A 15,795-nucleotide genomic window follows, 5' to 3' on the forward strand; every position below is an offset into this window, starting at 1 on the left:
TTGTGCACCATATAGTATCTGTTGCAACTACTCAACTCTGTAATTGCAGTGTGCAAGCAGCCATAGATATGTTAACAAATGAGCATTACTGTGTTTCAATAAAACTTTATTTAGGGGGCTTCCCTTGTGGCACAGTGGCTAAGAATCCACCTGCCAATGCAGGAGACACAGGTTCAAGCCCTGGTCCGCGAAGATCCCACATACTGTGGAGCAATTAAGCCCGCGCGCTTAGAGCCCATGCTCCGCAACAAGAGAAGCCACTGCAGTGAGAAGCCCACACACCACAATGAAGAATAGCCCCTGCTCGCTGCAACTAGAGAAAGCCCGCGTGCAGCAATGAAGACCCAACACAGCCAAAAATAATAAATAAATAAAATTTATTTTTTTACAAAAATTTTTTTTAGGGACACTGAAAGTAAAATTTTCAGTGTTGAAAGAAAAAATTCCCCTCAACCATGCTAAGCTTGAGAGCCTTTCAAAAACAGATGGCAGGCCAGAATTACCAAACTCTGTTTTAGGGAATGAAATTCAGGCCTTGGGTGTTTACAGCTCATTTGTGACGGATTTAGGGCCAGTACCAACATGTGTCCCTGAAAAATTATGTTATCAATACCTTTGCCTTAGAGCAAGCTTTTACCATGTGGTATTAAACTGCTTTTAGAGGACTGAGGTGACTTTAGTAAATTATCTAGTAGTAGGATAGTCCTTATTTGTTGTGTTTGGTGTTTGTTGTACATACTTTTTAAATGGGTTACTTAAAATTGTTTTCTCTTTTAATGTACACCTAAAGAAGAGGCCCTAAGAAAGAATAGCAATCTGGTTTCCAGCAGAAGCTGATCACAGACTCAACCCTAGGTAGTGAAATAGAAATGGTCCCAAAGGAAAGGAAAATTTTATATATCATGAATAGCCAGGGTTTAAAATCTGGGATCTCAAGTTCCTCTGAGCATACAGATTGCTTTCCTGAGCATGGTAAAGCTACCCAGGTACAGGGAGGGGCCCCTATGTTGCTACTTGAAAAGGGAAAGTTCATTTGGTGTTTGTGCCTGTATTCAATACCCCAGGAGGTTTCAGTGGCTTAATCATGCACATTAAAATAATTTAATGGGATTTCCTACTTGATAAGTTAATTGGTCACTTACTACTCCCTGTTGGCTTGATTTCTTTTTTTTAAGATTTCCTATCGAGTCTAAGATGAAGTTACACATTTCAGAGTAGCTTTTTATCCATTCCTTCTCTTTTGCCATCACCCTTTTCCCATGCTGCAATGAAAACTGAAATTGGACTAGCAGATATTGGTCTGTAAATATCCAAGCTGCCACCTCCATAGATAGCAGTTAGTAAACACAAGTGCCCCTTTTCATTGCTCTGCTCAAGTTTCATGTCCTGTACTATATTAAGAGGGAAAAATAAAGCAGGATGAGTAGGGGGCCCCAAGTGTTGAGTGCTATCCCTGGCGCCTGTCAATTTATTTTCCTTCTTTCAGGGTTGAAAGAAACTTGTCAATGAACATTTACATTGAAATTTTGGATTATATCTCAAGTTTTAATCAGCAAAACAAAAACCCCAGAGGAATAAATTCTGCAGGCCCCAAAGGGACATAAAAAGGTGGCTCAGTGCCTAGGAATTCACCCAAAAGAAATCAACCTGGTAAGAGCAACTAAGAACCTAAAACAGTGACAGGGCTCTTGTGAGTCTTGTTGCTTAATTAGGGCTTTATGAACAGCTCCAGTTAATGGACCTTTTCTCTTGGAAAACAACTTCACTGAATTAACAAATCAACTGTAATACTTAGAATGTCTGCTTAGCAACACCTTTCTCTTTACTGTTATTTAGGAACACTTTTAATGACCCAACATGCTAGGTCATACATTTGTCAATTTAGGATCCTAAAGCCTGGTTCAAAGGAGCCCCTGTTACTTTAGCTCTCCCTAATCTCCATTATAAGCCCTTTGGGGTGTGAGAACATTTTATACTGCTTTTTAAGGGTGACTTAACTGTTACCTGGGAAAAGGGTGATAAAATGGACCTTGAAATTTATTTCATTTTAGAATAGTTGTAGATTTACAGAAAAGTTGTGAAGATGGTACAAAGAATTCACATGTAGCCTGCACCCAGTTTCTCCTAATGTTAACATATTAGTATAGTACATATGTCACAATTAATAGGCTAATATTGGTACATTATTATTGACTAAAGTTCATGCTTTATTCACATTTCTTTAGTTTTCACCTAATGTCCTTTGTTCCAGGATCCCACTGACAATATTACATTTAGTCATGTCTCCTTAGGCTTCTCTTGGCTGTGACAGCTTCTTAGACTTTCCTTGTTTCTGATGACCTCAAGTTTTGAGTAAGGCATTTTGTAGAGTTTCTTAATTAGTTTGAGTTTTTCTCATAATTAGGATTTTCTCAGGATTTCAAAATCTTAAGTGATTTTGAAAGGAAGACCACAGTACCATTCTCCTCCCATATCAAGTGTACATACTATCAACATGACTTATTACTATTGATGTTAACCTTAATCATGTGGCTGAGGTCATATTTTCAGGTATTTCCACTGTAAAGTTGCCCCCTCTCCCCAGTGCTGTACTCCTTGGAATGAAGTCACTGTGTAGCCCACACTTAAGAAGAGTGGAGTTGTGGTATTCTTTCTTTATAAATATATATATATGTATTGGAGTATAGTTGATTTACAATGTTGTGTTTCTGCTGTACAGCAAAGTGAATCAGTTATACATATACATATGTCCACTCTTTTAGATTCTATACCTGTATAGGTCACCACAGAGTATTAAGTAGAGTTCCTTGTGCTATACAGTAGGTTCTTAGTTATCTATTTTATATATAGTAGTATGGAGTTGTGGTATTCTTAAGGGTGAAATGTTTACATCAATTGAAATTCTATAGAAAGTGATTGGTCTCTTCCCTCATTTATTAAATTTATTTCTACAACTATGGACTCATGGATATTCATTTTCTGCTTTGGGAAATAATCCAGTAATAAACTTAATTTTGTTCAAAGTGTTGGCATCTTTGGCCACTGGGAGCTCTTACAGTTGACTCCTGTGTCCCTTCAATATGCCCCCATCATTGTGCTGTTGATTTTAAACACTTCTCACTTTATGGCATCATAAGATGCTCCAGGTTCATCTTATATCTTTCCTGTCCCAGAGTTAGCCATTTATCTAAAGAGTCATGGTTCCTTTATTGGAGAATGGTATTAAGGAACCAAGATCTGGGTGCTAGATGTGCTCTAGATACTGAGGTGTTACTGCTTCTAGGTCCTGTCAGCTACATGGTGCTTCTATGAACATTGGGGTTCTTGTATCTTCATTTTATTTATTATTTATTTATTTATTGGCTGCGTTAGGTCTTTGTTGCTGCACACAGGCTTTCTCTAGTTGCTGTGAGCGGGGGCTACTCTTTGTTGTGGTGTGCGGGCTCTAGGTGCGCGGGCTTCAGTAGTTGTGGTACGCAGGCTCAGTAGTTGTGGTGCATGGGCTTAGTTGCTCTGCGGCATGTGGGATCTTCCCAGACCAGGGATCCAACCCATGTCCCCTGCATTGACAGGTGGACTCTTAACCACTGTGCCACAAGGTAAGTCCCACTTGTATCTTTTCAAATTAGAGTTTTCTCCAGATATATCCCCAGGATTCCTGGATCATATGGCAACTCTAGTTTTTTAAGGAACCTCCATACTGTTTTCCATAGTGGCTGCACTGATTTACATTCCCACCAACAGTATAGGAGGGTTCCCTTTTCTCCACACACTCTCCAGCATTTGTTATTTGTAGACTTTTTAATGATGGCCCTTCTGACTGGTGGGAAGTGATACCTCATTGTAGTTTTGATTTGCATTTCTCTGATAATTAGTGATGTCAAGCATCTTCATGTGCTTATTGACCATCTGTATGTCTTTAGAGAAATGTCTTATCTAGATCTTCTACCCAGTTTTTGATTGGGTTGTTTGTTTTTTTGATACCGAGTTGTACAAGCTGTTTGTATATTTTAGAAATTAAGCCCTTGTCCGTAGCATCATTTGCAAATATTTTTTCCTATTCTGTAGGTTGCCTTTTCATTTTGTTTATGGTTTCCTTTGTTGTGCAAAAGCTTAAAAGTTTGATTAGGTCCCATTTAAAATTTTTGCTTTTATTTCTGTTGCCTTGGGAGACTGACCTAAGAAAATACTGCTATGATTTATGAACATTCCATTTTTAGTACTCAACATGTCTTAGTCTATGGTCTTTGTTTATTCTCTTTCATTTAGAAGACTGGTTGAGGCTGTTGTCTTTTATAGTAGATGCTGTATTCCCCAAATGACTGATTTTTTTTACCCTATGAGCTCACAGAAGAAGATGGGAATTTTGTATCAGCTGGTGGTAGAAGGGAGGAGCCAAGCCCAGGCCCTAGTGAACTGAAGGAAAGTAGAGATGTCCTCAAGGCACAGAGCCTGTGAGTTAGAATCTGGACTTCACCAGAATGGCAGATGGTAGAACTTCCTCTTCTTCCCCTCAGTTGTAATTCTCTAGAGGAGAACTCCAGGAGCTAATGGTTACAGTATGTTGGCCACCCCAGGAGAGTTCTTTGCCAGCCTATGGCACAACCCCTACTCCCATGGCACTCTACCCTTTTCTACACTGGGCTTCTATTTCTTGCCCCTATATAGTAGGGCCCAATCATGATCCAGGGGACTCTTCATAGTTTCTCACATCCCTAACCTCCCTCTTATTTGTGTGTATAATATCTCCCGGGCTGAGTTAGAGGAAGATGAGTCAATAGCCTATGCTATTGACTCATCTTGTCAGAAGACTAGTCATTTAACTCATACCCTTTTTATGGCTTTACAGCTTTTATGAACTGAACTCTGCTAGACATTGGGGATACATGATGAACAAGACACAGTCTAGCCCTCTCATGTTTACCACCCTCAGATTTTATTCTGGACATGCTGGTTTCTTTCAGTCCTTTTGCATCTAGGTCTCTGCACATGCTGTTTCCCTTTCCCATTCCATCTTCCTTTTCCACTTTGTCTACTTTGAGATCTCAGCCCAGGCAGCACTTAAGTAGAGAAGCCACCCTCCCTGACTGAGCACCCATTTTATGTGTCACTGTACCATGTTTTACTGCGGAGCTAGATAGCCCCATGCCGTGTAACAGTCCTTTGAAAGATATTATTCACCAGTTTTTACAGGTTTACCTCACTCCCATATAGCCAAGCAGCCTCAATTCTACTGACAGCTGACTAAAGAGCCTCAACTGGTAAATATTAGTATCAGTGTGTCGTTAGGTACCCAATATAGAGTAAGGCCACAGGCATATCCTACTTTTTAACAATACCCCAGTAAGTAAGGATAATAACAGTGCTGGTTTGGTTTTGTTTAATTTTGAAAAGAAAAATCATGGAAACAAAGATGTTGGGTTTCCAAATCATTTGCTGGTGGACTCTAAAGATACAACAGTGCCTAACTATTTGAAATTAAATTTAGCTTCAAAGTGTTATATGAAAATAATGGAATTGCAGAGGATTTGTTGTTCAAATTTGAGACATCTTTTAACTAAAACATGTGGCCTTTTAAACTTTTTTTGATAATCTGTAAGTGTCTTTATGTTGAAGAAAATTTTTGAAACATCTTTCTAAATTATAACTTGTAGAACCTCTCTTACTAGCAGTCATTGCACTGACAAGTACGTGCCAGGATAAAACTTATAACCAGATTTAAATGGATAATTTTAACATGTTTACTCTGGAGCTCTATAAAAGTGAATAATCTTTGATTCTATGGTTTTGTCATTTTAGTATATTTATGTAAATACACTTCAGGACACAGAATATGGAGAATATTTACTGCATGTTGACCATGGGCCAAAACTGCCAAATTCATTCTATACATCTCTTAATCCTCTCAACAGCCCTACAAGGTGCATGCTGTTATTTGCCCAAGGTCACACAGCTGGTCCAGGAACTATGGTGGCGGTCACTGAATCTGACTTCAAAACTAGTGATTGGTTTGGGGCTTTCATGTATAGTTCCCTTCCAACTAATTCTCATAAATAGCTTCAATCATCAACCTCATTCAGCCTAACAGAGACTCCTGGATGCTATGAGAGGAAGTATGAAGTACATGGAGACTCCTTTTATTTTATTTTATTTATTTATTGGCCGCACTGCGTGGCATATGGGATCTTGGTTCCCCGACCAGGGATCGAACCTGTGCCCCCTGCATTAGAAGCTCAGAGTCTTAACCACTGGACTGCCAGGGAAGTCCCTAATGGAGACTCCTTTTAAAAGCAAGGGTAAAGGCTATGTCTGTATATGTTCTCTGTATGTTAACAGCAAAAGGAAGCTTCCTCAAGCTACAGCAATAGTGGCCAAGATGTCGATGGCCTGAAACAAGGTATTTGGCATTTGTTATGTGTAAGAGACTAGAAGCAAGAAAAGCATTTCAGTAGTCCCTGAAAGATGTCACACATCCCCACCCCTAGCTTTGCTCTTTGGTAGGGTTGATCATATTTTATTAAAATTCTCCAGTGCCTGTGCTACTAAACTGTGGGCTCAATGAGAGGGTCAGAATAAGAATTTCAAGACATTTAAAAATTCCTCAAGAATTTATGTTTTTAGAGGATGAGAGTTGGATTCTCTTTTCTGTTTCACATATATAGTGGAATATAACTGCTAAATTAGGGACATAAAGACCTTAATAGATAAACCATTATATAAAAATATAACATTATTCCTAGATTATTTTAAGAATACATAAAAAATATTTGCAATTAATTGATCTCAATAAAAGATAAATATTATCCCAACATGCTAAAATGGCATTTACTAAAATTGCTGAGAGTCAGGATTCCAAGCCTGGTAAAATGTATCTTATTCTGAAAGCCTGTGTGATGCTTAATAGGGGAACCCTAGAACTGGTCCGATTAAAACAGAAAACTTTGTTCAAGGGTACTATCAAAGGCAAAGAGGTATGAGAAGAAAATGTATAAATGGGGAAAAAGGTAAAAATCAGTTGTAGATACTAAGTTTTCTTAAATGCTGTGTCAACTGAAAATAATCCATTGAAGTAGCAAGTAATCAGTTTGAAGATAAACTGAAAGGAAGACAAAGCTAGGAATCATTAAAAAGACATGGAGGGGCTTCCCTGGTGGTGCAGTGGTTGAGTCTGCCTGCCAATGCAGGGTACATGGGTTCGTGCCCCGGTCCGGGAAGATCCCACATGCCGCGGAGAGGCTAGGCCCGTGAGCCATGGCCACTGAGCCTGTGCTCCACAACGGGAGAGGCCACAACAGTGAGAGGCCCGCGTACCGCAAAAAAAAAAAAAAAAAAAAAAAGATGTATCAGTTATATATGAAGAAAATATTAAAATGACAAAAATGAGACCTTAAATGGAAGTCATACCATGTCCAATAAATCTCAACATAATAATTCTAAAGAAATGTATAAGTTTATTAAAATCCCATTACAAATAACAGGATAAATTTTGGAAGTAGACAAGTTAATTCTAACATTCATATGGGAAAACCATAATATTAAGAATTATTACGAATAATATACTATTAGAACCAGAGTCATAAAGGAAAACTAGCTCTACCAGATGTTAAAATAATAAGACAGGATGGGGACTTCCTTGGCCGTCCAAGGGTTTGATCCCTGGTCACGGAACTAAGATCCTGCATGCTACATGGTGCAGCCAAAAAAAAGGGTGATACTGGCACCTGAGTAGACTACTCTACGAATGGAACAATTCAGGGAATACAAAAATAGATCCTGAAACAAATTAAAAAGTTCAGGAAGAAAACAAGGTATCTATAATTGTGTAGTAGCTTTGCCTTCTAAGTGAAAAAAACAAAATGAATACTTAAAAAGACTGGATGATGTCTAGATTTTTAAAAATTTTGTTTGGAAAAAGAAACAACCAATAAAATGTTTGCCAAGAGTTAATTTTTCTTTAATACAGTCCCTATAAACTAAGAGGTAAAAGCTTAACAACCCAATAGGTAATGGCAAAAGATATAAACAGTTAAGTGATGCTTAACCCTAGTTAATGCAAGTAAAATCCATAGCTTAAATTCCATTTTCCAGCAATCAGATTTACAAATAGAATTTGATGTTATCAAAGGAATAATTAGTTCCAACTAAAATTCCAATATTTATGTTTATTAGAACATAGTTATGCTCATTTATTGACCAATCATGGCTGCTTTTGCACAAGTGCAGAGTACTTCTGACAGACTATGGGCCTTGAAGCCTAAAATGCCATTTGACACTACAGAAATTTTGCCTGACCACTGCTCTAGAACAGCACTATATAATTTAAAGTTCTACAATGACAAATTTTCTCCAGACTGTCCACTAGTTAACTATAGATAGTAAGATTGAGAAAGTGAGTGTAGATTATGGCTGTTGTACAGCGACAGCATAGGTTTAGAAAATGAGAGGTTTATTTTAAACTGCACATAGACTTTGACATGTATAGGGTAATATGTACATAAACTTTTGATTTTTGGCCACACCATGTGGTGTGCAGGATCTTAGTTCCCCCACCAGGGATCGAACCCATGCTCACTGCAGTGGAAGTGCCGCATCCTAACCACTGGGCCTCCAGGGAGTTCCTGTACCTAAACTTTTTAATACTAATGCTTTGAATAGCAGAAAATAGGAATATAAGACTTGGGTGTGTCACCACATTTTAAACCACCTTAAAACTTAGTAGTTCAGGGGCTTCCCTGGTGGTGCAATGGTTAAGAATCCACCTGCCTATGCAGGGGACACGGGTTCAATCCCTGGTCTGGGAAGATAGATCACACCACAACTAGGGAAAGCATGCCCACAGCAACGAAGACCCAATGCAGCCAAAAACTTTTTTGGAAAAAAAAATCTACTAAAAAAAAACCCTTAGTAGTTCAAACAAGTATTAAAATTCTGTGGGTTAATTGGGCTCTGCTGGGTGGTTGTGTTGTTACACATGGATTTGTCTGGGGCTACTGCCATCTGGAGGCTTCACTTTGGCTGGCAGATGACACTGGCTGTCACCTGGGAGCTCAGCTGGGGCTGTTGACTGAAGCACCTCGATTCTTTTGATGTGGTCTCACAGCATGGCACTTGACTTCCAAGTGGATGAAAGTAGATCTTAAAATCACTTCTGTGTTCTATTGTTAAAAGCCAATTACAGGGCCCTTACAGAGGGCAGGTAAGGGGGAAATTGATGCTACTGTTTCATAAGTGCGGAAAAGGATTATTTGTGGCAGTCTTTAATTCACAAGTGTATATGTGTGTGTGTGTGTATATAAATGTTTATGTTTATAGGAAATCCTTAAAATACACAAATGGTTGATAGTGGTTGCCTTTATGTAAAGGAGTAGTGGTTGGGGAAAACTCTTTGTTGTGTGCTTTGAATTTTATTATATGTATTCCTTATTCAAAAAAATGTTTTTAATTTATTCATTTATTTTTACCCTCACTGCTACATGGCTTGTGGGATCTCCCTGACCAGGGATCGAACCCAGCACCCCTGCAGTGGAAGTGTGGAGTCCTAACCACTGGACCACCAGGGAATTCCCCCCAAACCCTTTTTTAAGCCCACTTCCCCTCCCTTGCCACTGCTAAAAAAAGAGCCACTGGTTAACAGTTTTCTGTTTTTAAATAGCCTAAAGTATTGAAATGGCCTGGTTCCAGGGCATTAAATCTATTTAAGAAGTAGATGGTGGACTGCCAGGAGATTCTGAGACCACAGCTTTGCTGAAGGCAATCCAATATAATGCTTTAAAGCTCTGGGTTTGGATTTATTTAGAACGGAGTTCAACTCCTGGCTACCTGACCTTAGGCAAGCTTTCTTAATCTCTTATGTAAAACAAGAGTAATGGTACTTTACTCTCAGAATTATAATGCATTATCAGCTACTTAGTGGTGTCAAAATATATGTCCTCAATCAATATGACTCTTCTGCTCAAAACTTTTAAAGGTATTCATTATTAGCTCAAATGTAGACTGTATCCTGGTGTTTAAAGCCTTATTTCAAACTTGTCACTTAGACATTTCAAAGTCTCAGCAGAAATACTTGCTTCGTAGCCTCTTTATCATCCCTGGTGTACCACACCCACTGCCAAGAAACCCAAATGTGAATAGAGCTCTTGATCCATCTCTTCTCATAGCCAGGCCCACCTTGAGGCCAGACTCCTTGTCCAATCTTGATCTGACTGGGATCCTCAAGAGCTGGTAATCTGTCTTATCCATCATTATATACCCACCCTTGTACACTGTCTTTCATGAAATTGGCATTTGATGACTGAAATCTTGTATCAGTTTGGTTTCCAATGTGTCTTTTTGCTGTTGACCCACTAAGCAGATCCTCAATAAATAATTACTCAATTGAAAAAGCCTGCCTTTCCTTCTTTGTACGACCACCAGATTGCATTAACAGCCTGTACAAAAGCATGGTTAAGTGCATATCTGAACTAAGCATGCATTCATGTTTCTGTCTCCAGAGAAGCAGAGCCTCTTTTTTTCATCTAAGATCTGGGGAGAACATAAAGTGAAGTCTTATCCAAAGTCAGTTGGAATCAAAGACTCAGAGTAGAAAGCAGATCTGGTTTCAAGTGAAGGAGGACCCAAGATTCACTGAACATATAGGATATCCCCAAATTTCATTCCAAAGTTAACTATTTAGTGGGCTTAAGCCTTACTTATTCAGGGGAACCCCAGTTCTTGATGTATTCTACCAAATGCCTTCTCAAAGCCTGTAGAAAATCATGCAACATAATGGAGATGTACAGTTTCACTCTTCACAACGGCTATTTAAAAATATTCCTTCATGCAACTCTAGCCCTTTCCACAGATGGCTTAGTCACAGAAAATTGAAGTCACCTGACTATAATTCCTAATGAAAACTCCGCACCATCCTCTCCATACCGCCTGTTACAGTAAAGACGTCTCCTTTCTTCAGATCCCATCCTTTGAGTAGTGTCCAATATGAATTATCCCTTCTCCTGTTTTTTTTTAACCAGTGCTTTCCTAAGATAACTCTTCTGCAAACATTTTAATTGTGCCCAAAATTCTCCCATAGTAAAACAAAAATCTTCCCCAACCCTGCTTTCTCCTCTCTTCATAGCCACTTTTTCTGCATTTGGTAGTTTCCCTCTTACAGCTTTCCATACACTCAGCACCTCCCCTCTGACTTCCTCTCCCACTTTACTGGAAGTCCAAGTTGCTAAATCTTTTGTAGATGTTTTTAGTCCTAGTCTTGACCTCTTGATAGCATTTGACCCTGTTGATCATTTTGGCCTTTAAGTACTCTGGCTGGGCTGTCAAGGCAGTACAATTTCTCTGCCTCCCGCCTCTTTGCTTTTTTCCCCTACCTCTACTCACTTGGTCTCTTTTGCCATTTAGCTCTACCTGATTGGTAAGATTTGCTTTTTGTCCCAAACGATCTCTTCAACATTCTACAGGTCTCTGCTCTTCTCCATCTTTTCTCCCTCCAATGTCTTCACAGTAGACCCAGAATGACTTTTCAAAGACACGAATCGGAGTTAGCATGCTCTAGATTTTAAAATTTTCAGGGCTATTAATCTGACTTGTAGTCACTGATTTACCTCAGGTGTCAGTTGACTGCCTGTCCCTCTGCGTTTAAACTTGAAACCCCAGGGGCCCTTTCCTCCGGCCTTATCTATACAATTTCTCAGGATTTCCACATGTGCTATATACTCCTTTGCTCATGGGGTACTTGAAGAGTGTTCTACGTTCAAATTCACCAAATGGCTGCGGCGGTCTTTTCAATAGCTGTCTTTCTCCTCAATGACTCTGCATGAAATATCTGAAATCAAAAACCACTCAAAATGGTGTCTGTCCCCACTTCGTGGCCCTAACTACGACCCCTCAGCAAATTATCAGATAATACCAGAGAGGATAGAAATTGGGTCTAGGCCAGGGATTCCTAGGACTCGCTTCTAACGCATACTCTTTTTAAGTTTTACACCCAGCAATATGGGGGGAGTCGAGAAAAATCCTTTATGGGGAATGGGACTCGAACTCGTAAGCTGCGGCTCTCCATTTCCCGCCATAAACGGGCTACAGGATTAGAGAACAACGACCGCCGCTGAGGGCGCGAGCGACGTGCGCGCGCTGAGTAGGGGGAGGGGCAGAAAGGGACCGAGGTGGGTGGGGGCGAACTCTCGCGAGAGTGGGTTTGTTCCTTGGGCTGCAGCCGCTGCTGCCACCTCTTACAGCGCCGTTGCTGCGGGGGATTGTGGGAGCCTCAGCGTCCCGCTCGCTTGGAGAGAGGTGCCTCTCCTCTTCCCTCTCCCTCTCCTTAAGGTAGGCGAGAAGCGGGTAAGAATCGGGGTGGGGTGGCCGGGGGCTCTCTGCGTCCGCCGGGAGGAGGCAGCGACGGCGACAGGGGCCGCGGGGAGCCGGCGGCGCGCCTTTCTTGCTCGCTCCCGCTCGCCCGCTCTGCCTCCCTCCGCGCTGCGTATGTGAGCCGCCTGATCGGCGGCCGCCATGTTAGGAGCGCAGTGGCGGCGCAACCAGTCTTCTCGGGCGGCGGAGGTGAGCGGCCCCGGAGGGAGACACGCGGCCAGGCAGGGGCCCAGGGTGCGGCGGGAGAGTCGGGGGCGCAGAGGGCAGCCGATCGGCCGAGCTTCCTGCGTCCTGGGCTTGCTGTGGGCGGGGGCGGGACGACGAGCCCGTTACACGCGGACTGCAGCGCTGAGGGGAAGGGAGGAGCGCTCGAGGCCTGAGGGACCGACTAATCATAGGGGGCCTGCCGTTTGGGGAGGATAGTTAAGATAGGGCCAGCCCCAGATACATTTGCTTTTTTTTCCCTTTTGCGCCTGAAAATGTGTCCCAAAATGGAGGATTTCGTAGACTCTGAAAAGCTTAGCCGTTTGAGCGGCGTTTTTTTCCTGGTGTCGCGGCCTTCGCTCCTTTCCTCGCCCATCGTTTCATAGCGCCCCCTAAGACTCCCCTCCCCTGCCCACACACAGGCGCGCGCGATTTTAGCCGGCCCTCAGAAACAATTCCCCCCACCCGCCATCGCGTAAAAATGGCCGAAAAATGAAACGTTAACGCTTGTTTATCGTATTGCGTCGTGGATAAAGCCTTCTTCAGTGCGCTGCGAAGCAGATTTGTTGTTTAGAGAGTCACCTCACATTCCTTTTCCTCTTTATTAAAATACTATCAGTCTAGGGTTCTCCAGAGAGGATGGCGTGGTGTGGGGACCTTCCGGTTTCCAAACAAAGGGTTTAGAGTACACCCTGGTGTAGTCGCGGCATCGTTGTTCTTTTCGTTGCCGGCGCTGTGCCATGTTGTGTGTTCTACAGGGACTTTCCCCATTTACGGCGGAGCAGTATCTCCTAGGTGTTTATCCTGCTCTGTGGCCCCATTCTGTGGCATCGGCTTATTGGATCAGTTACAGTTTTCCAGCCAGATATTTCTAGAACAGTTATGGCGATTCCGAAATTCTAGTCTTTGAAGCGCGCTGGAATAGTGTGCGAGTCGTTGATTTCCCAGGTCGTAGTCATGAGATTTTGCATTGTTGCTGCGTTCTGCGTGTTGAACAGAGCTTGGTTTAATATTTTTAGATAGTCGACAAAACAGTTTTCTCCCAGGTAAATTTAAACAGCTGTACTCAGCGGGCAAAAATTATATTTTAGGCAATTTTCATACATGTTCAAAATAAAATTTCCTTTTAAAAAGCTAAATGGTTCAATCACCTACGGAGTCTCTCGACATAATTGTTTCACGTTAGTATTGTTGTGGAAATCAAGAAGGGGAGGACAGATTTTTGTTGCAAAAAACGCTGTGTGACTTTTACACTGAACTGAACTTAAAATTAAACACATTGAAGTACTACATGAAGGTTCTTCTGGTTGGTCATGTAAATAAGACTTGGAAAAGAGATCGTTAGCCAGAAGCTTTGTGTTGAAAGTGCCTTAAATTGGCATTTCTTCCTTTTCACGTTATATGTTGATAACGTTAGCGTATGCTTTACCCAGAAAGGAAGTTTTCACATTATCATCTTTACACATCTCTTCAGCTTTGTGTAAGTGGAGTTGCTTTTACGTAGCATTTTGAGCTAATTAATTCAGAAGGATTTAACCACCCTTGACCTTAAAACATTGTGTATGTTAAAGGAGTCTTTAAACAAACTAATTCTACTAATGCTTTTAGGGACGTGTAAACGCCAAATATTATTACAAGTCAATGATATTTAAACAAACTTTAACAACTGAAGAATGCAAAGAAAATGTCTTATATAATTTAAGAAATAACAGGTAGTTCAAATTCCTAATTTTATAGAAGAGAGAATTAAACCCCAAGGAAGTTGTTATGTAGTTAACCAATGGCAGTGATGCCAGTGTGTTCTAGAACGCTTGCGTTTTGATTGGATACTTGATTTAGGCTCTGCATGTTTTAATAAATAGGCTTAAAAATGGAAGAACTATACTTACAGGAAGTTATCCTGTAAATAAGGGAATAATGTGTCAAAGATTGGTGTACATAAATGTTAATGTTGGTTATTAAGCGTATTAAAAATCCAGAAGATAAAACACTTGGAGATCTACTAATTGTAGTGTGGCCATCAAGTGGTAATCTATACAGCTATTTAGAAGTGTTTTAAGAGGAGAGTAGTGATGGGAAAATTATAGTGGAATATAGTACTCATTGGGAAGAAGGTGTAATAAAACTCCACTAATACCAAATTTGATGATTTTTTTTGTTGTTTCAAGGAACGTGTAAATAAGCATAAAAATAGAGATATACCCAAAATTTTGGCTCTGGATGTTGGCATTGTGGGTCATTTGTATTTCCTTTTTTTTCTGAAATATCCACAAGACATTATACTTATTTTGTAATGAGGAAAAATGAAACATTTTTTGTAAATGCTAGAACTGCTGAAAAGACCAGAATCTCATGTTTTGTTTTTTTAGGATCTCATGTATTTTTGAGGGGAATTGAGATAGAAGTGAGCCAGCTTCTTGAAATCAAGTGCAGAGTGTTCAAAAGTGACAGAAACGCTTGTGTAAGATACCCTTGTTATTATGTGTACAGAGAAATCTGAAGGCATTCTTATGTAAAATTATTATTAGGACTAATAATTAGATTATGATATGAACTGCAGCCATTAGCTGTTTTTAAATGATCAAAACTAGCGAATTGGGTAATGGTCTGTTAGGTGGTGTTCTTAGCAGATCTTCTAATTAAAAGTCTGTGCTTTGTTTTTATATATCTCTCTTAGTTAGAATCGTATTAAAATTGTACCACACTATGACAACAGGTTCTAAGTATACTTGACTGACTTAAGGTTTGGGATGGACAATACTAAATTCATTGTGGGTAAGGTGGAAGGGTTGTAGACAGTGTAGTTTTGAAATTTTTTATATATGTGGTTATTCCAGGGTTAATTAACACTATCCAGGAAATTGCTTTAATTTAAAATTCCTAGGTATGTAGTGGGTCTTCTCATTGGACCATTAGGATCAAGGGTTGTGACATGCTTGTTAAAAGGTTTATAGGTAGAAAAGCTGTTTAGTGGATAAAGGTAGAGTAGAGAGAAGCCAGTGGATTGAGAGGACTTTGGATAGGTAGCCTTTAAAGTACTTTAGCTTTTGACTTACCGCAGGCGATATTGACGGTAAGCTTAAATATAAACTGTAATACAGTAGAAGTTATATGATAAATGCTGTGTTATCTTTCCTCACCTGAATATAATTTATTACTGTGGCATGTCTGAATAGATGCAGTAACTTTGATGTGTTGCAGCCTCCATGTGATTTTCCAGTTGTAGGTCAAGCC

At 40.3% G+C, this 15,795-nt stretch overlaps 1 protein-coding gene across 2 annotated transcripts in view; it reads left to right on the plus strand.

The window, feature by feature from the left end:
* Positions 1-12,258: 12,258 nt before the first annotated feature.
* The window catches only part of MATR3 (matrin 3), a 29,945-nt gene continuing 26,408 nt past the window's right edge, over positions 12,259-15,795 (plus strand). For both annotated transcript variants that reach the window (XM_065873143.1, XM_065873142.1), the window contains exon 1: positions 12,259-12,315. The gene's annotated coding sequence lies outside the window, so the exon portion shown is untranslated. The remainder of the gene's footprint in view (positions 12,316-15,795) is intronic.

Source organism: Phocoena phocoena, chromosome 3 (assembly GCF_963924675.1).
Source record: "Phocoena phocoena chromosome 3, mPhoPho1.1, whole genome shotgun sequence".
Lineage (NCBI taxonomy): Eukaryota > Metazoa > Chordata > Mammalia > Artiodactyla > Phocoenidae > Phocoena > Phocoena phocoena.